Consider the following 25,394-nt stretch of genomic DNA (forward strand, 5'->3'; position numbering starts at 1 on the left):
GAACTGGATAAAAAACAAGGTGAGTTTATTACAGATTGTACTCTCATCGCGGGTTCGATGGAGATCTTCACCGAAAGAGCACATCCACTAAATTTAATGTATAAAAAAAAAAAAAGTGAAATTACGGTAGACATGCAATATTTTAATAACCTGACAACCTCAATAATAATAATAACAAACGACTTATCTCGATGGCGTACGATTTGTTTCTTATGCTGGCCTGCACTACGCCGGTAATGCACTTCAGGTCGTCGTCGTAACTGATCTGCATTACGTGGTTTGATTTTACGGAATTTTCGCCCCTCTAAACTAAGCTAAATTCTTCACAGTAAAAAAAAAAAAAAAAAAAAAAAAAAAAAAGACGCACATTGCGGAGGCTTTTGCGGTCAGGGCGATGCACTTGCTTGTGTTGCTCGTTTACCGACGCAATTCAATGAAGACGCCCGCTGCAACAGAGGCCAGCAAATCTATCGTACGTGTCGTCTGCTACCAAAGCAAAGTGGAGTGGAACACTTCAGATGTGGCTTTCATCGTTGCAATAGGACGCTGAGATGACAAGAACATCTTCGTAATTAGATATCAAGAAGTTAGGTTGCTTACAAAAAATTATTTACTTACTTATAAGCGAAAATCTAGCCTCGTGTGGAGTCTCCATGCATTAGTCCATAGCAACGCCCCTAGCAACGGTTTGTTTGGACCCAGACGCAAAGTTGTGACGTCATCACTTACGGGGTCAATTCACACTGGAAGCGGATCCGCGTTCGCAAAGCAGTTGCGAACGCGGTTGTGTAAAGATCCAGTACAATTGCGCGCGCACCTGATGTCATCGAGTGCGCGTGCAATTGCACTGAATCTTTATACAACCGCGTTCGCAACCGCTTTGCGAACGCGGATCCGCTTCCAGTGTGATTGAGCGGTAAGCCAATGAATGAGCGGTAAGCTCGCAATGCATACAGCGTTCTAATTCAGTTGCTAACTTGCTCTGCGTGTGAAAACAGAAGAATCGTTCTCCCCGGAGGCATAGCTAGAGATTGTTCTCAGCGTGCGCGATCAGCACATTGAAAGAACTAAGCCAATTTATTATTACATTGGTAAGCCACTGGCTAAGACAGGCCAATGTTGCCCAGCCTAAGTCAATCGATTACCAATGTCGGTAATTGATTGGCTTAAGCTGGCCAACACTGGCCTGTCTTAGCCAATCGATTACCAATAATGGCAACTCATTGGCTAACATGGACCAATGTTGGCCAGCCTAAGCCAATTGATTACCAATGTTCATAACCAATTGGCTAAGCCAGGCCAATGTTGGCCAACCTAAGCCAACCAATTGCCAACATTGCTAAGCCGTTGGCTGAGGTTGGCCAGTCTAAACCAATCGATTGCCAACGTTGGTAAGTCATTGGCTGAGGTAGGCCAATGTTGGCCAGCCTAAGCCAATCGATTACCAACGTTGGTGAGCCGTTGGTCAAGTCAGGCCAACGTTGGCCAGTATATTCCCGTGTACCACCAATATTGGTTCTAGGATGGCCACATTGGCCCAATATTGGACCATTGTTTGCCAATTAAATACCAATGTTGGCCCGCCGTCGTGTGCTGTCTGGGTAAGCTTCTTGTCCCCGTTGAGTCGCTGGCCACCGGGGATATGTAGAAACCTCGATGCTGTCGGCATACTGTCGGCGCACTGCGAACAAAAAAAAACAAAAAAAAACAGTACAATGTCCCAGCTGTTCACCAGGAACGAAGACTTCATTGTGGATAACCCCCTTTCTCCGCAAAGTAATCGCTGCTCACGAGTTGGCATGCGTAGTGTAACAAATTAAACGTGTTAGAATAAATATATACCAACACTCGTTCGCAAAACATTTTTTTACTCACCATAAAAACACTTGCAAGGCTTATGTACCGTCATATGTCTTGGATCCCGGACTGCTGAAGAGTGATGCGTTCGCGGAATGCTGCCGTCTGTTAGTTTAGTAGTCCCTTTGAACTAGCGCTTTGCTTGACGTGCTAGTAGGTTGATGGTGCGTCATTAATATAACAGCCGGATCGAAATGAATGTTCAGCAGAACCAAGCAGAATTATTAGCCCTCGTTGAGCGACGCCACGGCCATTTGGCTCTAGGTACTGCTCCTTCCTCGGCGCCCCTGCTCTCCAAGTCACGTGACCTAGAATTCCCCCTTCTAGGGACAATAGTTAAATTTAAACCATGGTTCGCGTTCGAGAAAAGGGGCCCAGGTGGTTCTGACAAAGAACAAGCATAGAGTAATATAGTAAACGTAAAGAGGAGGACAGAGAAGACGATTCGCGGCCCAGATAGTGCGTTTAATGCCTTCCGCTACGTGGCGCTTTTCTGTAATTTGGTTAAAATTAGTTAGAACTCTTTCTATTAAAAGTATTATTTTTGAAATTTTCATGCTTTAGAATTATTTAAAGTATTTGAAAAGACTAAATAGTTTTAATCTAATATGTCACAAACACCACGTGAGCAATGGCGCCTGCCACGCCTGCCGTGGCCTGCCGTAAGGCCTGCCTGCCCGCTTGCCTGAACGCCGTCGCCTCAGCATCATTCTGCATGGCCTCTGCTCGTCCGTGCGTCCTTCTGTCGTGCCATGCGTGCCGTCCGTCTGTGCTTTCTGCTGCAGCGTGTTCGTTCGACTTTCAATCGGAAAAGGTGACGGATGACTGCCCGCGCGCGTGCTCGCATGCTCGACAGGAGTCTGTGGAGCTGAGCGGCTTGAGCTTCTCGCACTGTTGTTTACGTCGGGCTGTCGGGCTGCAATCATGTGTGCACCTTGATTTTTGATAAAATTTCTTTGAAAAAAAACTTGACTTCTGACCCTGCGAACGACATTGTCCATGGATTTACAGATGACGGTGTTGGAACGGTGTTGGAACGGTGTTGCAGATAGAGCATTGGTTGTTGTGCTCTCTGGAATTTCCAGGAAATCGGTTAAGCCCCTTGCATACACAGTCGTGCACACTTCAACACCGTCTTCTGTTATCCGCAGTTTCCTTATTCATCTCATTGCCGGAGCTTAAGACTGTTGGCTTCACAGTAAAGGCTTTGGTCTGTGATCAGGGGACTTCAAACGTAAGCTTGGCCAACCAACTGGGTGTGTCTGTGGGTAAGCCATTTTTTGAAGTTGACAACGAACATTTTTACTTTATCTGTGATTTTCCGCACCTCATCAAAACAACCAGGAATAAGCTCCAAGCACACAAATTTTGCATTGAAATGAGGTCATTGAGTGGTCCCATATTGTTCAACTTTATCGTTCTACCCATGAGATGAGGTTGCGATTGGCTCCGAAACTTAACTGAGAGACACACTTTTCAAAACCATTCCAGTAACATGAAGTAAAGCGTGGCGCACAGGTAATGAGTGCCTCAGTCTCTCTTGCAATCCTATTTCTTGTTTATGAAAGGAGCTTCCTTGAGGCTGTAGCCATGGCTACAGCCTATTTCTGGGATAGGATGGACAGACTTTCTAAATAGCTCCCAATTCAAGAAGACAGGGCAGAAGTTGCGTCATGCCATTCTGAAAGGAGAATCTGACGTACTCGATTTCCTTCACCTGCAACGCGGATGGATTTTAGCATGCAAGTTTCAAAGTAGGAGGCAGCCACAAACCATCAAAGGGTGGCAAGTTACTATAAAGAGTGTTCTCATGCTCTGGGTGGAGCTTTCAAACAGCAATGACTTTAAGTTCTTACGTACACGACGCCTGTAGCAAGACCCACTTAAGAACATTTTTAGAGCTTTGTGACAAATGCTGGGCTGCAATACAAACCCAAAGGCTTTTCAGGGGGCTGAACCACACTCACCTCAGGACTAAAACATATAGAGATAAAGAAACTGTTCAAACTGTCGGACAATAGAAACGTAGAGGATGACAAGACTGACCTTCTCAAGGAGTTGCTAATATTTTAGCACCATGAAAGTTCAATTTCGGACAATGTGGAATGTCTTCCAATTGATAACTTCCCTCCACTAGAGCATATTTCTGAGCTGACATAAGACATCACGTCTAACATATTCGATGACTCGTCCACATCTTACGCTGGGAGCTATTTGATCAATCCTTTCCTTGAACTGACAACCCACACCTGTGGCTGCTCTCAGCTGCTGAGGGAAGAGTCTGACAGCTTGACCAGACCTCACCAATACTTTCTTATGCGTAAAGCATACCACGTGCCTGGGAAACTCTTCAGGAATCTAGTATACCATCCCAGGCTGCGTTTAATTTCATTCAGCAACTGGAAAATCGCTTTCTGGCCGTAATAGAAAGTGTGGCGCATGTTGGATGAGTGTGTGCTGTCTTGTACCACACACTTTCAGGTCTGGGTAGTTTCAGCCAGGGTTGGACAGAAATACTCAAAAATATATTTGGAAATACAAATACTGGGATACATTGACATAGTAGCTAAAATACTGATACTAAAATACATCTGTAAAAATGTGTCGCGATACATATCGGAAATACATCTTAAAAAGAGGCAAAAAGTATTTGGAAATACAAATAAAGGAATACATTTTAGGGAGGGCAGAAATACAAATACAGAAATACGGATACTGCAATACATTTTCCAAATGTTTTGGGACGCCAACTGAGATGAAGCTTGAAGTTTGAAGTGGATGTTTTCGATCCCTAAATTACTTTCCTGTAGGCTTGGCACTTTGCCTTGAAGGTAGTGGTTTCGGGCGACAAGGAGTCTTTAATTGGCCCAAAAAAACGTTCCAACAATTGCTGACCGCGGTCCCTTCCATGACATCCTGTCTGTCTGACGAGGGAATCCTGTCAATATTGATCACATTACGTCACGGTGGAATGAACTAGAATATTTATCTGTAGGTGTGGCCTTGAACATGAAACTTTACCACGCTGCTGTATGAAAGGACAATGCGTACTTTTGTTGTAGGCTACCTAGCTGAAGATCGTGCATGCAGTGTCATTTGGAATTTTCGAGAATAGTGGACCACCTGAAGCATCTTGGAATACACGTCTTATCTTCTGTTTTACAGTTGAAAAAACGATACTGTAGCATCCCTGTTCTGAAGGTCCTTACTACCGACCCTCCGCCACCGACGCACGGATTGCAGTCCTCAAGTTTTGCCTAGCATTATCCAAACAGAGACCTCGTGGATTGCGAGCTGATACTGCCGGCACAGGAGCGAGCTGTCCAAGAAACAGCGGTCTTGAGACTAGTCGCGGGAGTATGTAATCTGGGATGGCACACCGAAGCCACTTCTGACCTCCTTCTGGGTTTCGGATCACCAGAGCAGCGAGTCACGTTCACTTCGGCTGATGACGTACTCTTGAGCCGTGCAATGTTACGGGCGCAGCCGCAGATGCATTCGAATATGTGTTGAACTTCACAGCGTGAGTTTTCCTACTATTTCAAGTCAATCACCGCCTGGCTCGTGCTGCAACGGAATGTGACTCAGCTTTGCCGGATGGGTGTACTCTGTACGCTAAGGCGAGAGAGACGGTTAGCAGCGGCCATTGGATACCAGGAAACAATGACTCAAGAAATCCCTACCTAAGGGCCTGCGACAGAAGATGCTCTGACTGCACTCCTGGCATGGCACGCCACCTGGTTCGAGACCCCGACTTGGTCAGCATAGTAACAATACCCCAGCATCTCCTTGACTCTAGTGCCCTTAGAAGTAAAAAAAAAAGCGTTCGGACTTGTTTCTTTTTTTTTTTTTGGGGGGGGGGGAGTATTTTTCAAGAAATGTAACGAAATACATTTCATCCTGATTGTATCGCTGTACAAAGGAACATTCAAAATGTATTTCGTTACAAGAATAAAGATACTGGTGAAAAAAATGTATCGCGACACAGAAATACAGATACAAAATGTATTTCTGAAATACTGCCCAACCCTGCACCAAGGTTTACACTGAACATACTTTTGTGTATTGTCCACGAGGTGTAGCTCTTGCATTGAAGTTTTATGAGTTAGTTTCTTCAATGTTTGAACTTTCAGTGTGCCAGCTGGGTAGTGTGTAATTTTTTTTTTTTATAGCGCAAGCAATATCTTAATCCTGGCGGATGGAAGATTCGGCTAGCAGTTGAAGATTCGGCTAGCAGTTGACATGGTTGGACAACGGTGTGCATGCTTGCTTTCTCTGAAGCGGCCAATGAAGCGAAATAACAGCATGTGCGGATTGTCCATGCATTTAATTTTTTGTTTGTTGTTTGTTTCAGACTACATGTGCTCCCAGTACAAAGGGGTGGCCCTCCAGGCTCTGACGACCAGCATGTCGTCTCTGCTGTGCTGTCGAGGGAAATTTAAAGGGTAAATATTGCAGCTGCAGTTTTTTCTATTCTGTCCCTGCTACAGCAAATTTCTGTGCATACTTGGTCTTTTTGTTTCCATGGTACTGTAAACTTTTGTTATAGTCCGTTGCAACTATAGAATAGCACAAGCCCCTCCCACAATTCCCTTTGCTCGCCATGATTGGCGGTGTCCTCTTGGCTCTCCTCCTCTCTAGTGTTTGCTTATTAAAAAGAGTGAAGGGCTTTGTGGGAGGGGCTTTGCTATTCTAGAGTGGCAACAGAGTATAGCATGACCTCAGTTAATTTAATCATTTCGAAGAGTCCTAGCGGGCACCCATGCATTTTTATGGGAAGGACTCTGCGTCATATTTTGAAACGAGAAAATTACCCTACAAACGGGAAAGCACGGGCCTTCTGTTACAAAATTAACTGAACCAAACTTTGTTTTCAAGATCAGACCGGAAAAACTCGACTCCTGTCTTCTAAACGGCGAGTAACAGAAGTCCTGCGCTAGTCTCACAACGTTGGGAAGCTAATGCTATGACCCCCATCTTGATTTCTTTAATGCTTGTTATGGCTGTTTTCACATCTGGTATTTTCACTGTTCTTTGGCCATAAGTGAGTGGCAGGTCACCATAGGTTTCCAGAAGAAAGCGGTCGCGCATATGCAGAAATCTCTAGCAAGTTTGTAGCGCAGTGGCGCTTCGTCGCAACCGAGGAAAAACTATGGTATTGTTGGTGCAAAACATTAAGCCTCACGACTAGCAGCAACTTAATCGTGGATATACTGCACCGTACGGCGTTTATTTGAGCTCTACTCCACACAAAATATTACAGGGGCACTTAGGTATCCCTTTGTGGATTGAATGCGAAAGCATTGCCATTCCTAAAGACACTTCCTTTTTTTTTTCCTCTATTGTTAGGAATGGCAAAGCTTTCGCATTCAATCCACGTAGGGATACCTAAGTGCCCCTCTAACATTTGTTTTACATATCATCATACGGCGTCACACATCTTGGTACGTCATGTCGTCACGTGGAGTGTGATGTCATCGAAACGACGACATATTTTTATGACCATCTTTCGGGCACATCAACGCCGATGCCGTCAAACATGATGAAAAAGCAGCCGCAGATAAACGGGGACGAAGAGCGAGTAAAGACATGCCATCTTCTGCTGTAATGGGACAAGCTTCTTTTTGAGGGGAGAGTAATGTCGCATTCCGAAGCAGCTGAGATAGCACAGCAGCTAGCATGCCCGGCTCTCACACAGCAGCACTGGGTTCAAACCTCAGCTGTGGAAGCCCATTTTATTCTTTCTTTTATTCCTCTGTTAACGTTTGGTACAACTCGGATTTTCAGCTCCATGGACATATAATGCTTTCGCATTAAAAACGCACATCCAGTCAGGAATGTGCCTCTTCGCGTGGTACAGTCACACAACTGCTCACCACTATGAAAATCACTACTGAAGTACAAGAGGGCGCTAGTGATCACCAGATCAGGTTCACGCCATTCATAGGTGAAGGATCCTTTTGGGTGCACTGAAGATTTATGTGGCATTTTCTTTCGTTGATTCACTGGCGCATCTCGCCGTTTATCGCAGTCCTGCACCCTGTTAGCTTAACGGGCAGGATAGACAGCTCGGCAGACTTGTCGGCTGAATCCTCCGTGTGTAGTTTAGCATTGTCCTTAGGCTGCTTCAAGTAGGGATGCATGTTGACACTCACCCATTCGGAGCATGGCTTTATGATCCGCATAGAACCCTATTACCCTTTCCTTCGTGTCCATTGTGATTAAAAATACTTCTCCAAGATAGTAAACAAACACAAAAAAATAAATAAAAATACACAGGGACAACAATTGTGGGCATAAAACACTGGCACCAGTGTTTACCACCACTTATTGTCCATGTGTTTCTTGCGGCGCTTGTCTACGATCATGGATCAATTGGCTCGAATCGCCATATTAATTCTGCGAGATGCTTATAAGTCTTAGCTTCTCTATGTTCGAATATGGTAAACTTCATAAGCGGCAACATCTGCTGGCTTATCTTTGGTAGACCTTCTCAAAAGCCGAAATAAAAGAGTGCAATGCGGCGGCAAAAACAGTGAGCGATTGATTCTCGCAGACTCGGGGGCAAAATATACTTTTGCATTATGGTGCCCCTGACAATGTTATTAGTGCCACTCATTGAACTATCAAGGTAGTGTGTAAATTAAGTGCCTGGGTGAGCAAAAATGTAGAAATTTTGAATGTGACTTTCTGCATTTAAGGCTGGTTCACACATACAGTGCAACGCTAACTCAGTCCTGTTAAGGCAACGAGTCACTGCTACTTCCATGGCTTGTATCGTATGTTCTAAGGGTCCTCCTTTCATAAAGGACTGATGTCCCAGTTTGTAATACTGATTCAGCGCTGAGGTAGTGCTGCGCTGTGATCAGGATACCTTGCGCGGACATTGAAGTTTAGATAAGCAGATCAACGTGTAACTGTGCATCTTTTTTCTTTATAGGTTACCAGTACAAGGTCTCCCATGGACACGAAGGCAGTACAAGGTCTCCCATGGACACGAAGGCAGTGCAAGGTCCCCATGAACAGGAAGGCAGTGTACCGTATACTCGAATTTTGCATTTTTAATAAACCAGTTATTACTCCTTCCCGCGGTTTTATGCAGGCATTTTTCGAACCTTGCATGCTTATATAGGCATACATATAAGTGACACTTGCACTCAGTTTCCCCTTCCCTCAAAACAACGGTTAGATCTGGACCACATGTTACGCAACCTATTGCCGTCTTCCCCCTTAGAGCCGTGTATCTAGAAACCCATGCTAGGAGTATAATTTCTAATACATTTCATTTGAAAGTCTAGATACACTGCTTTGAGTCTCTGTTGAAAATCAAATGTTTTTTTCTATCGCGTTGCAATTCGGGTTTTGATGGGCCATCTCATTAGGTATATTCCGACTCGTCGGAATATACCTAATGAGATGGCACGTCAAAACCTCAAGTACAACGTGGTAGAAAAAACATTCGATTTTCAACAGAGACTCAAAGCAGTGTATCTAGACTTTCAAATGAAATCTATTAGAAATTCTTATGAGGTGGCACGGCAAAACCTTAATTGAAACGCGGTGGCAAATAGTTTTTGTAAACTCCTTAGGGACTCGTTACAAAAAATCAATTGTTTTTCAACACAGACTAGAAACGGTGTCGATAGACTTTCAAATTATATTCATATGAAATTCATTGGAAATTTTATGATGTACCTTTGTTGAAACATCAATTGGAACGCGGTGGCCAATAGTTTTCGTAAACTTCTTACGGACTCGTTACAAAACTCGTTTGCATTTCTATTGAGACTCGAAAAGATATAATGAGTAGACTCCATAAACTGTCAAATGAAATTCATTAAAATTTTTTGTAAGGGGTAACCACACATTTGTAGAGACACACGAGTTTTTTTGTTTTGTTTTCCAATGAAAACTCTGCACTTTGGTTGAGAAGATTACTGTCCAATTTTCCACAAAATAGAAGTGAAATATCACTGCCTTGGGTGGTAAGGCGGTTCTTGTGTCACGTATCAGTCTTCGTTAAAAGCCACGGATATAAGAATGCCTCATCTACTTTTCACACCATGACTCCGATTCCCAAAGGAAGGCGGAAGTGTCTATAACGCGAAACAGATCTCTTGGTCTTCGTCGAGATGTAGAGAGTAAAGCGAGATTCTCTGCATTTTTGGGCACTTTTCGCAACGGTGGAGAAAGCAATCATTCTGTGGAGCCCTGCAGAGGGACGTGCGCTTGAGGCCGACTTCAGTAAATGTCTTTTTATGAGGCATTTGTTATTGCCGTTAAAAGGAACTGAAAATTGACACAATATATGTATGCGTACACCTCGCGCTCGGGACTCTTTTTTATCGATTTTGGTTGTAGGGAATAAAATTTGCAGATGCCTAGTTCTCGATGTGAATGGTCCTTCCTAAGCAGCTCTTAAGCTTCTTTAAAATGCTGGTCATAAAACTTTTTACGACTTTGGTCTTGTTGTTGATCATGGCTTTGACGACGTCCCTTTTGTTGGGCTTTGAACAAAGCATGCGATTTCGTTACGTGTGTAGCACTCAAGTGCAACCCTCACGTCTTCGGCATTCGCCTTCTTCCCCATGTAAGGATCATGGGTTGCCCATACACCAACTTTACGCTTGGTGGTGGTGGTGATGTTGTTTTAATAAAATAATCCAAAAGAAGAGGTGGGATGCAGGGTGATAGGTTAGTCTCCCAGAAGAGGGGACAGCTGTATCACCCTGCTGGAAAGAAGGGTGAAAGAGGGACAGAGGTGAGGAAGGGAGGGGAGTAAGTGTACATCATAGTTGGGACGCGATTCTTCTTGATGACGACAAATAGTCAAGGACCGCTCGGAGAACACTTGTTCGCACTGCACGTGATCCCGTTGTAAATAAAACATAATAACAATAATAATAATAATAATAATAATAATAATAATAATAATAATAATAATAATAATAACAATAGCTTTATTTACCATGTATAAGCATGGTGGGGGCTGAGGAAAAAAGCTGTCTAAGCAAGCTTGACTGGTCCTCAGCCCCCTCAGGTACATACAGAGGCGAGAACGACTTAAAATAACCCAAGAAATTATATAATAATACAAGGTACTTTCATCATAACAATGAACAACAGACAACTATCAGCAATACATCACAAAAAGAATAGCACTGGCCTATAAAAGAAATCGGGAAGTTGTACACAAGAAAGGGAAAGCTATCCAAAATATTCTATGATGCTTCAACACAATCTATATATATCTATATATATATATATATAACGGGCATGGTGGCGGGAGGCCGAAGGCGTGGGTATAAAACTGAGAAGAAAAAAACCCTTAGTGAAAAACAGCAATAGCGGACGATTTAATCTTCGACGTTTCGGCCGGAGTCCGGCCGAAACGTCGAAGATTAAATCGTCCGTTGTTGCTGTTTTTCACTAAGGTTTTTTTCGTCTCAGTTATATATATATATATATATATATATATATATATATATATATATATATATATATATATATATATATATATATACATACATATATATATACATAGACATACTGTCACGGGTGTGCCACTAGAAGAAAAGAAGAAGAAATGAAGCAAGGGGGCTCGAGGAAGAGAAGCGGTGGAGATCCTTTTGGAATCGGCTGGAGCTTCCGGTGTCGGCGACGCCCCGAGCCAGAGGCGAGCACTCGGCGACGCACCGAGCAAGAGAACGAGGTCTCGGCGACGCACCGAGCCTGGGAACGAGCCCTCGGCCACGCACCGAGCAGGGGAACGAGGCCTCGGCGACGCATCGAGCCAAGGAACGAGATCTCGGTAACGCATCGAGCAAGCCTCGGCTACGCTCCGAGGAACGGGACTCAGCCTAGGACATCGTCCCGCCAGTCCGGCATCCGAACGCTAAGCCCCAACCGCCCAACCACGAGCAAGTGTCCGTGAGTCAATCGACTGGGGACTTGTCACGGAGACGGGGACTCACTGATACACTACTTCTAGTTATCTTTTTTTTTCTTTCCTTTCTTTTTTTTTGTAAATATATCACTTTATTCTCATCCTCCACTGCCTTCTTGTCTCTACTGACTCCGCGTACCTCCCCGGCGTGACAAATTGGCGAGCCTGCCAGGATCCACCATCTTTCCATTCACTTAACCACGCCGGGTTGGAGGCGGACTGATCAGTGGAGCTGAGTTGGACGTGATGGATACACAAAGTTTGATTGCGGTAGGAAAAGAGTTGGGCTACCAGGGAGCCGAGCTTAAGAAATGGGTGGAGGAGGAAAGAGAAAGAATTAAAGAGCAAAGAGCAGAGAGGGCACGAGAGCGTGATGCCGCAAGGCTAGAACGAGAAGGCGAATGCCTACGACTAGATAAAGAACAAGAGGTACTTCGACTAAAATTAGCTGTACAGCAAGGCACGGCGGCGAGCCAGGAGGGAAACCATAATAACGGGGAAGGAGAGGCCGGCGGGCAAGCACAACGTGGGAGTTCGCACAAGTTAATCCCTCAATTCAAAGAGCGAAGAGACGATTTGGACGCCTATCTGAAGCGGTTCGAGCGAACACCCACCGGACTAGGATGGCCGCAAGAGAAGTGGGCGACAACACTTGGGTTGTGCCTGACCGGGGAAGCCCTGACTGTGGTGGGACGACTGTCCCCCGGGGACGCACTGGATTACACGCGAGTAAAGATGGCCTTACTGCAGAGGTTCCGCTACACAAAAGAGGGATACAGGGAAAAGTTCAGAGAGGCAAAGCCAGAGGACGGAGAAACAAGAAGGCAGTTTGCCGCCCGTCTAGCGGGTTATTTCGATAGGTGGGTAGAGATGGCGGAAGTAGCAAAGACTTTTGAAGCCCTACGTGATGCGGTCTTGGTGGAGCAGTTTCTAGTAACGTGCTCGAGCAAGTTATCAGTATTCTTCCGAGAGCGAGAATGCCGAGACTTAGACGAAGTGACGTCAAAAGCAGATGTATTTCTTGAGGCGCAGGTTCAGCCCGGCACCAGTAAGCTCAAAGGTGGCGAGTCAGCTGAGAATTCGAATGCGGCATCGCCAATAGATACTATAACTAGTGCAGGCGGAAGAGTGTTGCGTTGCTTTCTTTGCAAGAGGATTGGCCATAAAGCTGAAAACTGCCGCAGTCGACCGCCAATGCTTCAAAGCCTGAAATGTTGGAACTGTTGTAGGACCGGGCACCGGGCCGAAGGCTGTACGTCCAAACCAAGCGACAGACATCAAGCGTCGTGCTTGTGGGCTGACCCACGGAGAAATAAGTCCGCCGAGATCGATGACGGTTTTGTTACCCTCAGGAACGGAGAGAAAATACCCGTTGTCAATACGGTAGTGAAACGCCCTCCAATCTGTCTAAGCGAGAATTTGCCAGTGATGGACGGATATGTGGGTGACCGCAGAGTATCCGTATTGAGAGACACTGGCTGCAACACGGTAATAGTTCGCCAAGAGTTGGTCCGAAAAGAAGCGTTGACAGGAACGCTGAATCCGGTGTTTCTCCTAGATAAGACGGTAAGATATCTTCCGGAAGCTGAGATTGTCGTCCCCACGCCATATTTCACGGGAAAACTAATCGCAAAATGCGTGAGGGATCCTCTTTACCATCTGGTGCTGGGCAATGTACCGCCGATACGAGACGTCAACGATCCAGATCCATATTGGGACTCAGACAAACAATCGAGTCAAACTGAGGTAAGGGTGTCCAAACCTCTTGATGAGGGAGAAAATAGAATGAGTGGATCATTCGAAACAAGCCCAGGTAACGTCCAGACAAGCGACTTCGTTGGGAGATGGAGAAGAACAGTCCCTGAACACCGCAGGAGCGGTGCAGGCCAAGACGGGTAGGAATCAATCGCTACCACCGCCTCCCGAATTAAGAGTACCACGAGTTTCACCCTTGCATACCACCTCAGAGGAGCTGCGAGGAGCGCAGAAAAATGATTCGACTCTGAAGAAATGCTTCGACAGCGTTGGAAAGATCGTCAAAAAGCATAAAGGAAGGACGAAGTATGCATTCTTTATGAGAAGCGGGACGTTGTACAGAGATTGTACGTACAGCTCGGGTAGAAGAACGGAGCAGTTGGTGCTTCCAAAGAACTTCAGGCAAGCGGTCATGGCGATGGCTCATGATGGTTTGATGTCAGGGCACCAGGGGGTAAATAACACTGTAGGGCTAGTGGCAGCAAAATTCTTCTGGCCCGGAATGCTAAGTGACGTTAAAAGATATGTTCGCTCGTGCGCCATCTGCCAGAGAACGGTGCAAAAAGGAAGAGTGGGAAAACCGCCCTTAGGGACCATGCCGTCGATTGCGATGCCCTTTCAAAGGGTGGCCAGTGACCTCATCGGCCCCATCACCCCGAAATCAAGGTCCGGAAAAAGATACATCTTGACAGTAGCGTAAAATGGGATGAAGAGAGGGAGTGGTGGGGGCAGCATGAAGCTGCATGCTAAATTACGATTTTTTATGTGGAGTATTTCAAGGGTTGTGATAACGTCGCCTCAGACTTTTTAAGTCGGATTTAAGACGAGAACCACGGTTTCGAAAAGGTTCTTGGACTGTGTAGACGCATTGGTTATTTTTGTTTTTTTGTGTGTGTAGGCTAATATTTGTGACATGACAGGGTCGGGGTTCCTTTTTTTGTTCTGTTGATATATATTGCGTTTGAGTGTGTGTGACTCAACCGGAAAGTTGATCTCTGTGGCATGAAGTTGTCGTCGTGTGGGACATGTGAACTTGAACATCGAACCAGGTGGTGCCAGTAAGCAATGCTGCAGTGAATGAAAACGGCCAGAGCGCATGCGAGGCGCGCGCCGTTCCACGGCATCAAGGGGAGCCATCTGAAGACGCCAGGAAGATAGAAGATCTCAAGGCGATCTTCTCAAAAGCGGGGAGGCAGTGTCACGGGTGTGCCACTAGAAGAAAAGAAGAAGTGAAGCAAGGGGGCTCGAGGAAGAGAAGCGGTGGAGATCCTTTTGGAATCGGCTGGAGCTTCCGGTCTCGGCGACGCCCCGACCCAGAGGCGAGCACTCGGCGACGCACCGAGCAAGAGAACGAGGTCTCGGCGACGCACCAAGCCTGGGAACGAGCCCTCGGCCACGCACCGAGCAGGGGAACGAGGCCTCGGCGACGCATCGAGCCAAGGAACGAGATCTCGGTAACGCATCCAGCAAGCCTCGGCTACGCTCCGAGGAACGGGACTCAGCCTAGGACATCGTTCCGCCAGTCCGGCATCCGAACGCTGAGCCCCAACCGCCCAACCACGAGCAAGTGTCCGTGGGTGGATCGACTGGGGACTTGTCACGGAGACGGGGACTTACTGATGCACTACTTCTAGTTATCTTTTTTTTTCTTTATTTTTTTTTTGTAAATATATCACTTTATTTTCATCCTCCACTGCCTTCTTGTCTCTACTGACTCCGCGTACCTCCCCGGCGTGACACATACACATACATGCATACATACACATATATAAACACCCATATATATATATATGCACATACGCATGCACATACATACAAACACACACACATATTATACACACGTACACACCCATAACCATAGACGCACATATATATATATATATACATACACACAGACATACATATGTGTGTTTTTATGCTTCGTACATAGCGCGAAGTTCACTATATCTGCAAGTGTACAGATCAAAATGAACGTGGTGATAGTTGTTTAAAAGGGATGGTAAAAGATAACGGAGACATTCTTTTCCGGAGTTTAGTCTAGTTGTAGGGGCTACTCAGCTCTCTTTGTGTCTTGTACAGTAACTAGAGGTTTTTATTTGCGGTTGGGAAAGATTGCGTATATTACTTATATTTCTCTGTGTTTCTAATTTATAGCGAGCACTCAAACGCTATCTGTATACGTTGTGTGCCCTGATAACGCGAGAACGACGAAAGAAAATTGAACTTGGTGCTCCATAAGGGGCGTTATAGATGTGGCGAACTTATTTCTTTTGTAATAAATGAATACACTGTAGGTTTGAAGATGTAGTTGTGCCCCACGCTAGTTGGCAATAGTTTAAGTGTGAGTAAAACAGTGAATTATAAAGAAGCTATTTAACTTGTGCGGGAAGGAGGTATCGAATGCGTCCAATTATACCAGTAATTTGCGCTATTTTTGTTAGCAAGTATTTTACATGAGCGTCCCATAGCATGTCGGCGGAAAATATGACACCGAGACACCTGAAATTATCTACCTCTTCTATACGACGTGAATTAAGGAAGATTTCTGGATGTGTAGGAACGGGCTTGTTTTGGGGTCTGAATATAACCGCCTTTGTTTTTGTTTTTTTCATTTACTTGCATAGCATTAGCTGCCGACCAGTTTTCGAGTGTTTTCATTGTATTATAACATCGATCTATAAGTTCATGAATGTCATGGCCAGAGAAAAATAGGCTAGTGTCATCCGCATATACTATAAATTTGGCTGTGGGGCTAATATTTACAATATCGTTAAGATAAACGTTGAAGAGCAGTGGCCCTAATAACAATATGTGCTCAAAGGCACATATTAACAATATGTGCCTTTGAGCACATATTGTTAATCTGGACAACCTGTTTTCGATTAGGTAAATAAGATTTTAGAAGCAATAAAATCCGTCCTCGGATACCTTAGCAGTTCAGCTTTTCAAGCAAAATGTCATGATTTACTAAGTCAAAAGCCTTTGAAAAATCTACAAATACACCAAGAACGATGGCTTTGTTTTCAAATTGTGTCAGTATATATTCTTTTTGTTCAAGTAATGCTAGTTCACTTGATTTGTTTTTACAAAAGCCGAATTGGTGTCGCGTCAACAAGTTATACTTATCAATAAATCCCGAAAGTCTGGAGTGCAAAAGTTTTTCAATTACCTTTGAAAAAACTGGCAGGATGGAAATTGGCCTATACTTTCCCAGATCATTTCTATCTCCCTTTTTGTAAAGTACTGTAATCTTTGCTTTTTGCATATTTGATGGGAAGACAGCTGTCTCTAAACAGGTGTTAGATATATCAGTGAAGATAGGCGCGATTATATCAGCTACATGCTTTACAGGCCGTATCTGGAGACCATCAATATCACAGCTCCTGCTAATATTTAGACTTTTGATTACTGATATCACCTCAGGCGCGGTGACCGGTTGTAGAAACATTGATTTGTCATTTCGAATGCTCACATATTCGAGAGGAGACGACGAGTTACCACATGTAGTCAGGTTTGCGAAGAAATCATTAAAAGCGTCAGCTAATTCGGCTCCAGACAATTCCGTTCCATTTACTCGTAGTTTCGAGATAGGAGCATGTGGAGAACCACGATTTAATAGTTAGTTTAGTCTGGACCATAACACGTCATTGCGATTGTTTTTATCGCTTAAAGCAGAGGAGTGGTATTCTGTCCGCGCAGATCACAGCTTCTTTGTCAATATATTTCGGTACTGTTTAAGCGTCTTCAAATCATCAGGTGCACCAGTATTCAGGAAGCATCTGTATAGCTTGTCTTTAATTTTCATTTCTTTACGCAGCTTTGGCGTAATCCACGGCTTCCTTGTTTTTCGACTGTGTTTACGTTCTTTAATAGGGAAGTGGTCGGTATATAGCTTTTTGAAAATGTCAATAAACTTATCGTAAGCATCATTCGCCTCACTGAATGTATCTGTTCTGTTCCAATTTTCCCGCAGCAATGCAACGCGGAAAGAATCAAGGGCTTTCTCCGTAATTGATTGGTATAGAATTTTAGGGCCTTTGTTAGCTGCTAGTTGAGTTCTTTCCACACAAAGGAACACAGGAAGATGGTCACTAACGTCGTATTCGGAGAAGATATGGCGGCTATGTTCACATTTCCAAAGAAGCTTTTACGACAGTCTGCAAGTAATGGGCACGTCCTTAAAATATGGTCAAGGTCTTCCACCACGTTGCACGCTTCACACAGTGGGGAAGAGCAGCACCCAATGAGGTGGAGTCGTGCTTTTGTGTTGGCGCATCCGACTCGAAGTCGATGAAAAAGCGCCTGCTCTTTTCTTTTAAATTTTTTCTTCAGAATGAGATGTGGAGGAGATCCTGCTGCTGTCTCAGGGTCGGGGTGTAGCATTCTAATCCTTCTTTGAATAAATTAATTGGCCGAATTGTATGTATGCACAAAAAAGCTTCGTGAGCTGTCAGAGTGGGCAGCTGTGGCAAAAGCATCAGCGTTTTCGTTACCTTGGATGCCGACGTGGAAAAGAATCCATTGAAAAAAAAAAAAAAAAAGGTGTTTCCATTTCTGCCTGCGGTTTGTGCAACTTCTGCAGTTTTTCGAGCAAGAGGGGAAGCATCCTCCAGGTTCATTGGCTGGCGTAATGCTCCTTTTTATTCCGTAAACACCACAACCGATCGGGAAGCTGGAAGGAGGGGTGTCTCGGTGATTGCTAGCCAGATAGCCATTAATTCAGCTGTTGTGGTGTCGAAGCAAGTATCAAGCTGTCCCATTTTGCTGAGGCCAACTTCCGGGACAGTGTACGCTGCTATAGCTGCGTTGTTCTTAAAGCTGCAATCAGTGTAAATATGTAACATTCTATTGCAATCTGTCTGTATTAGCTCTAGTGCAATTTTCCGGGATGTCACCGCTGCTACCCGCCGACGTTGTGCACTCTAAGAAAAAAAGGAGGAGAAAAGTAGCAACAGCGACTGTTCCTCCTTGTTGCGGACAAGTTGCCCAGAGAAGGGAGGAACGAAAGTTCAGATGAAAGGAGAAAAGCAAGCTGCTCCTTGTTCAGTTGGCGCAGGGGTAAAACATCGCGCTACTGACCAAGTGGTCAAAGGTTCAATCCCCAGAGAAGCGTTTTTTTTTGTTTACCAAAACACACATAAACAAACCCAGACCGATGAAAGGAAAATCCTTATTATTCACCGAGATGTTTTCCTCCTTCTCCAGGCAGACGAGAGAAAGCTTTCGCCCTCCCCACTCATCTTCTTTCGGTTTCGTTTTTCGAGCACATCGCGTACGTTGTTTAATATATTAATGTTGAGTTGATTGAGCTTCAGCGGCAGCGAAGGCCGCCTGTAATTCCGTCTTCTAGTCCAAACGTGTAGAACATTTTGGTTGCATTGACGTTTTTACCACTAATTTTATCAAACGAGCTAACGAAGCCGCTAGAAACAGCGAAGTTCCGGAGCAGTGCCAGCAGCGCTACATACACTGGGTAAGAGGGCCGTCTCCGATTTGCGGGACACACGCGCAACTACAGTAGCGAAACCACGAGGAGCTGTGTCGACGTTTTTGACGTTATGGAAATCGCAGGAACTGCGTCCAAGGCAGGCAGGTTTTCTTGCCGGCTGCATGGGTGCCTTCCGTGCTGACTTCGGTTCTGTTGTCCCGTGCCGAGTGCCAACCGGCATTCAACGTGATTCTGTATTTCTGCGTGTCAGCAACATCGTCAACGTGGTTCTGTATTTCTGCGTGTCAGCGACATCGTGATGGCAGTGTTGTGGGTTGTGAACAGAAGACTGGAATTATCGCCGATGTGACCGTGTGTTCGCGTATCAGTGGTGTAACAACAAGATGAGATGACGTAAACTGTCGGGCATTGATCGGAGGGGGCGGGGTGTCGCAGGATGACATTCCGCTTTACATTAAAGAGTTTAAAACCACTTGAGGGATTAGGTGCAGTCGATCGACGTGTGGATAGCCATGTTGGAACGCTGGTCTGAACGGTAAGCTCCTATCGTACAGTGGCCAATGTGACTCTCGGTCCCCGAGAGCGATTGCGCTCTGGGGAAAAGACTGAACAGTACGAAATTATGACGGAAAGTACGTATATTTACTATGGAAGTTTAGCATAAAAAAGCAGGTAAAATCGAAAAAAAACGCTATACTTTATTTTTCTGTTTAAATATATTACGGTTCCTGTAGAAACTGCCCTCCAAGTGGCGCGCTGGGATGAGCGCTAGAAGTTTTCGAGCTCGTAAAGGCGTAGCTCCGTACAAGTAACACCTGCCGCAAGTCGCGCCTTTGACTGCATTCAAGTTGATCGAAAAGCAATATCTCTGCCCGTGAAGCATCACTTCCAGCTGAGTGAATATCCGCTTTACAGAGATTAATTCAAGACGGCAATTGCAGCCGTGCGGGAACAGCACAAATAGAGAAAACAAACACTACAATAGAAATGCTGGCTACGAAGGGCCGTGCGGGAAAACAAACTCATGGTTTTGAACCACATTGGAGCGGCTCGATTTATTGGCTTTCAAATAATTACGGCATGATCGAGCGTTTTCTTTTTAATAAGAGATTCATCCCCTCAGCCGTTAAAAATAGTCTCAGATGTATGACATTGCTGGAAAAAAATGAGCATGTTCTGAATATTTTTTATTGCTTAGGGAGTCACCGAAAAATTCCGTACGTTCAAAACGACCAGTATAAAAGACGGAAACGCAGGGCTCGGGATCAGTGATCGGGGTAGTGTGCTGTTGTATTGGTGTTTGTATGTGCGATGCATGTGTATGCGCTCAATATATGTTCACCTGATGGTTGTAGTGTGCGTAACGTTCTACATGTGTTGGAGGTTCCCGAAGAAAAGGAAACGCAATTGAGGCGTAAGAAAATAAAAATAATTTTTTGTAAAACATGAATTGGGCGGTACCTAGCGCCATTTAGCCTACCTACTTGCGTTTACTCGGCTTGACCCTGCCATCTCGTGGCAAGCGATTTACCAACCTTTTACGCTACGCGGCTACGCCATAATTTCGTGTTAGCGTGCTGAGGTAAGCCAAGAGGTTGCTTCAGATTTGCTTTTTTTGAGAGCGGCTTTTGGTTTTGCGGGCGAATGATTTTCTCTCCTCCGTGATGTGCGGTTGACACAACGGTTGACGAAGGAATTGTGGCTCGAGGAATAGCAAAGGTGAGACATAAAGTGCGCGAACTGGGTGCCGGTTCTCTCTGTTGAACATCGCAGTGCTGACGATGAGAAGACTGAGTGCCTGCATGCTTTCGAAACGTAAGTTTCTTTACCTGCAGGGGTAAAGAAACTTCGTAAATAAATACAGTTCGCGGAAAGCTCGTGTTACGTTTTTATTTGCTGCTCCTCTCGCTCCGTACAATGGACTTAGTGTTCTCGCTAAGCATTATCGAGCTCGATTTGCTCGATTCGTGGCCGCCATAATGAGATGCAGTCGACGGCGGAACTTTTGCTCCCCTGCTTAAGGGACGAAAGTTTCTCATTTTCTGAAGGAACATATGTATCAAGAGCGTTCCTTCCTTTAGGGAGGACTATACTGACCCTTTTTTCTAAAAGTGTGGTAGGTCAAGAATCTTCGTGGCAACTTTGAAGAGTAACTCCTGATGTGGTGGCGGCAGAGGTGGGACGCTTTCCGGATAGTCGATTGAGTCACGAAAACTTTTGGCGACTTGACCAAAGCGAGAATGGTGTCGGGGTGCTAGTTTGTCGATGAATTTGGAAGTTGACTGGGCACGGTGAAGTCTAGACGTGTGTCGTAGAGCCCTCTCATAGGCCGGCAGCTCTAGTGGTGAATGCCCTGCTTTAATTAATGTAGGTAGGCACTGCGAAGTTTTAGGGAGGCCCAAGGATATGCGTAAAACTTTCCTGTGAAAGAGCTCGAGCCTCTTCCATTGCGCGTCTGATATTGTCAGTTTTACGCTTTTTTGTCAGTTGGTCAGTTTTAGTTTGTCAGTTTGTCAGTTTTACGCTTTACGCTTCAGTTTTCTTGTTCGATCAATCATGTCGGCAGTCGCTTCCGGCACCAAACCCAATATTTCTTTCTTCGAGATGCTTGGTGGCAGAAGCGTGTACAATCGCTTGCGTTCCTGGCGGGAACTGCATGCCTTCAGCGCTTCGCGGAACACGTCAAACTACTCCGTGCAGTGCTCACAACTGTCTTCGTCGGCTTTCACGTCGTAAACGCTGTGGGATTTGCGGCCCATCATCGGGCAAAAGAACCTGTGCTCCGCGCCCGGCGCGCAACGTGCGCGCGAGCCATGCTCGAGTCTCGGGGCTCGGCAGTTGGTTGGCTGCCGCCAGACAGTAAAGGTGTGTTCTATGAGATCTGCCTCGTTGGTCCTTCTTGCGGGTGAGCAGTAGCACCGAACCCTACAGTATTTGGCGCCCAACGCGAGGCCTACTGCTCGCCCGCGGGTTGGACCGCAGGCTTTTAGCCCGTTTTAGGCGTGTTCGCCCGGTTTTCTCGCTTTCGCCATCCCCGATAGGCCTACGTGGTCGTTCGACTAGGCTTCGGCCACCGGACGCCATCTTTGCCATCGGGGCTTGGCCGTTGTGAATAGTGTGCATATTGTAGTATATTGCGTGTTTTTCCGTTCTTTTGTGTTTCGTTTTGTTCTGTTTTTTCTGTTTGCTTGTTTTTCTGCGTTTGCTACTGCGATGCAGACCCGCCATAGAGCCGCCGCAGACCAAGGCGAGACCGGAGAGGGGCCTGACCCGACGTCCGTGGACCTGATGGCTCGGGTGGCCAACCTGTGCGACACAGTCGCGCAACGCCTGGTCCTGGCTGACCACGGACTCCAAGGGCAAGGGCCACGACCCCAAGTGCCGGTCCCGTTGTACACGGGCTACGACGACCGGAAGTCCGTGGCCGACTTCCTGGCCGAGCTGGCGGCCTATAAGCTCGCCACGGGAGCCTCGGACGAGTACGTCCTTGCGCGGGTTCTCCCCGTGGCGTTCCAGGCGAGCGCCGCGCGCTGGTGGCGCATCGTGGCCCCTTTCCTCACCTGGGAAGACTTTCGGCGGAAGTTTCAAGATGAGTTTCTTCCACCTGAGTACCAGTCTCGAGACCAGCGAGAACTGGAGCGCCGGACCCAGCACCCGGACGAGACCCTCGTCGAATATGTACGGGTGATGCAGGAGCTCTATGAAAGAGCCTGCCCAACGACGTCGGAGTCGGACAGGGTTGCTCGGGTGATGCAGCAGAGCCACCCAAGATTCCGGCCCTACCTGCATGGCCGCACGTATTCCACCCTGGAGCAACTGGCCCGGGACGCTCACGGAATACAAGAGACGCTCCTGGCCGAGCTGCAGTATCGGCCCCCGCCACCGCCTGAAGAAGCTCTTGAGCCGTCCTGTGCCTGGCGAGCTCCCGGGCCCAGAAGAGGTCCGACTCAGCGCCAAACCCTGGATGGCGCGGTCTGTCCCCCCCCGTGCGCTGGACTCCTACGCCTTCGGGCAATGGGAGCGCGGGAGACCACTCGATGGTTCGGACCCCCGGCTACGTGCCCGGCCGGCTGGATCGAGACTACGGCAGGGTGAAAGCCGTTTAAGGTCCTTCCCCCGCAACGCCAACCGGGGCGCCGATCGCTGGTCCAACGAGGGACACCAAGAAGGGCCGCAACGACAAGCGCAGGCAAGCCCGACGCACGGCCCTGACCGGCGCAACTCAGTGCGGTGCTTCGGCTGCGGTCGCCATGGCCACTTCCGGCGTGACTGCCCCGACCTACTGCGCAGCAGCCCTGCAGCTTCGGGAAACGAGTACGGCCGGTGGCGTTGACCCCTGAACGCCTGCCGGCCGCGATGACCATGGACAACTCGGCAAAACTTCCATCGGTATGTCGAATTCAGCCTGACCTTGAGCTAATTGAGCCTCGTATGACAGTTACAGTGCTCGGAGTAGCTGTGGCAGCGCTGATTGATACCGGTGCGAGTCTGTCGCTTATTGGGGACTACCTGATTGAACGCTGCAAAGAGCAGAAAGCTAACCTGCGCGAGACTAACGTGCGCTTACAGCTAGCGTCAGGACCAGAAATGCTTGCGAGTCAAGCCGTGAGGTTACATATCGGGTTTAACGAGAAAAAACGCCGTCAGCGTTTCGTTTGCTTACCTGGTCTCACGGTACCGATTATTTTGGGCGAGATTTCATTTTCGGGGAGAACCTGGTTCTGGACTTTCCGAACAAAGGCTACCGGTTGGGTAGTGACGCGCAACTGATTCCATTTACCAGACGAGAGGATTGTATCGTCAGTGTCGATAACGTTGGCATTAGAACGCCTGCTTTGCGACTCCCATGTGCGGTAAGCGATTCTTTGCAGAAGTGTCCTGCTACGGACCAGCAAAAGCGGCGTCTCCAAAGACTCCTTGAGGAGTTTTCAACGATGTTCACGGAGAACCCCGGCAGAACCGGTGTCTTAAAGCACTCAATTGACACCGGGAATACACGGCCTCTACGCTGCAACCCTCGACCAATCAGCGTACACAAGCGAGCCCTGCTGGACAAGGCGCTCCAAGAGATGATCGACACGGGTGCAGTACGTGAGTCACAGAGCCCTTGGGCCTTCCCGATCGTCCTTGCCCCCAAGAAGGATGGAACGGCTCGGCTTTGCGTCGACTACCGGCGCCTGAATGCGGTAACCGTTCGTGACGCCTACCCGTACCCCTCGATTGAGTCGATCATGTACAACTTGGGAAACGCGAGTTTTTTCACGACTCTTGACTGCAGTCGCGGTTTCCTCCAGATAGAGGTCGAGCCCGCTGACATTGAGAAAACAGCATTCACATGCTACAGAGGGTTGTACGAGTTTGTGCGCATGCCTTTCGGCTTGAGCAACTCTCCTGCCACATTCCAGCGTCTTATGGACATTGTGCTTGGAGACGCACGGCACAACTACGCCATGGCATATATGGATGACGTATTAGTCTTTTCACGCACGTTTGAAGAACATCTTGTGCACCTTCGGACTATTCTCGAACGCATGCAGAATGCTGGTTTGACAGTTCACCCGGGAAAAATGCAACTGGCAACATCTAAGATTAACCTGCTCGGTTTTGTAATCGACGATGGATCGCTTCGCCCTAATGAGGACAAGCTGAGGGCTATAACTGAGTTTCCTCCCCCACATGATGCAAAGAGTTTGCAGAGATTTCTTGGCATGGTTGGATTTTACCGCCAGTTTATTCCCCACTGTGCAGAGATAACGCGGCCTCTGAACAAACTGCTGCGCAAAGGCGTCAAATGGCGTTGGACGGAGGCACAGCAAAATGCTTTCCTTCAACTGTCCAGAGCTATTGCTGAGACAGCATCTTTGAAGCTCCCAGACCTCAACCGTCCGTTTGTGCTGCAAACCGATGCGAGCGGCTACGGTTTAGGTGCTGTGCTGCTTCAAGACTTTGATGGTGTCTTACGACCCGTAGCGTTTGCTAGCCATACGTTGACAGCAGCTCAGCGGAATTACAACGTTTGCGAGCTTGAGTGCCTAGCCATCATATTCGCCCTGCAGAAATTCAACATGTATCTTGATGGCGCGCGCTTTGTGATCCAGTCGGATAATGCCGCCTTGTCTTGGCTTCAGCGGCTGGAAAATCCGGCAGGACGATTAGCACGCTGGGCACTAACGCTTCAGAAATATGACTACACTATTGTGCACAAACCAGGCTCACAAAACAAAGTTGCAGACGCTTTGTCGCGCGCTCCGCTCGGCGAAGAGCACGTGCCCGAGGATGCCAATGTTGTGGCTGCGATAGATGCTGGCTCGCGCTGGGGTACTTTGATTAGCCGAGATGAGCTTCGTGCTGCACAGCAGAACGATGGACTTTGTCGCAGGGTCTCTG

The sequence above is a fragment of the Ixodes scapularis genome, unplaced genomic scaffold, assembly GCF_016920785.2.
Source record: "Ixodes scapularis isolate PalLabHiFi unplaced genomic scaffold, ASM1692078v2 PGA_scaffold8__174_contigs__length_109621045, whole genome shotgun sequence".
NCBI classification, from domain to species: Eukaryota; Metazoa; Arthropoda; class Arachnida; order Ixodida; family Ixodidae; genus Ixodes; species Ixodes scapularis.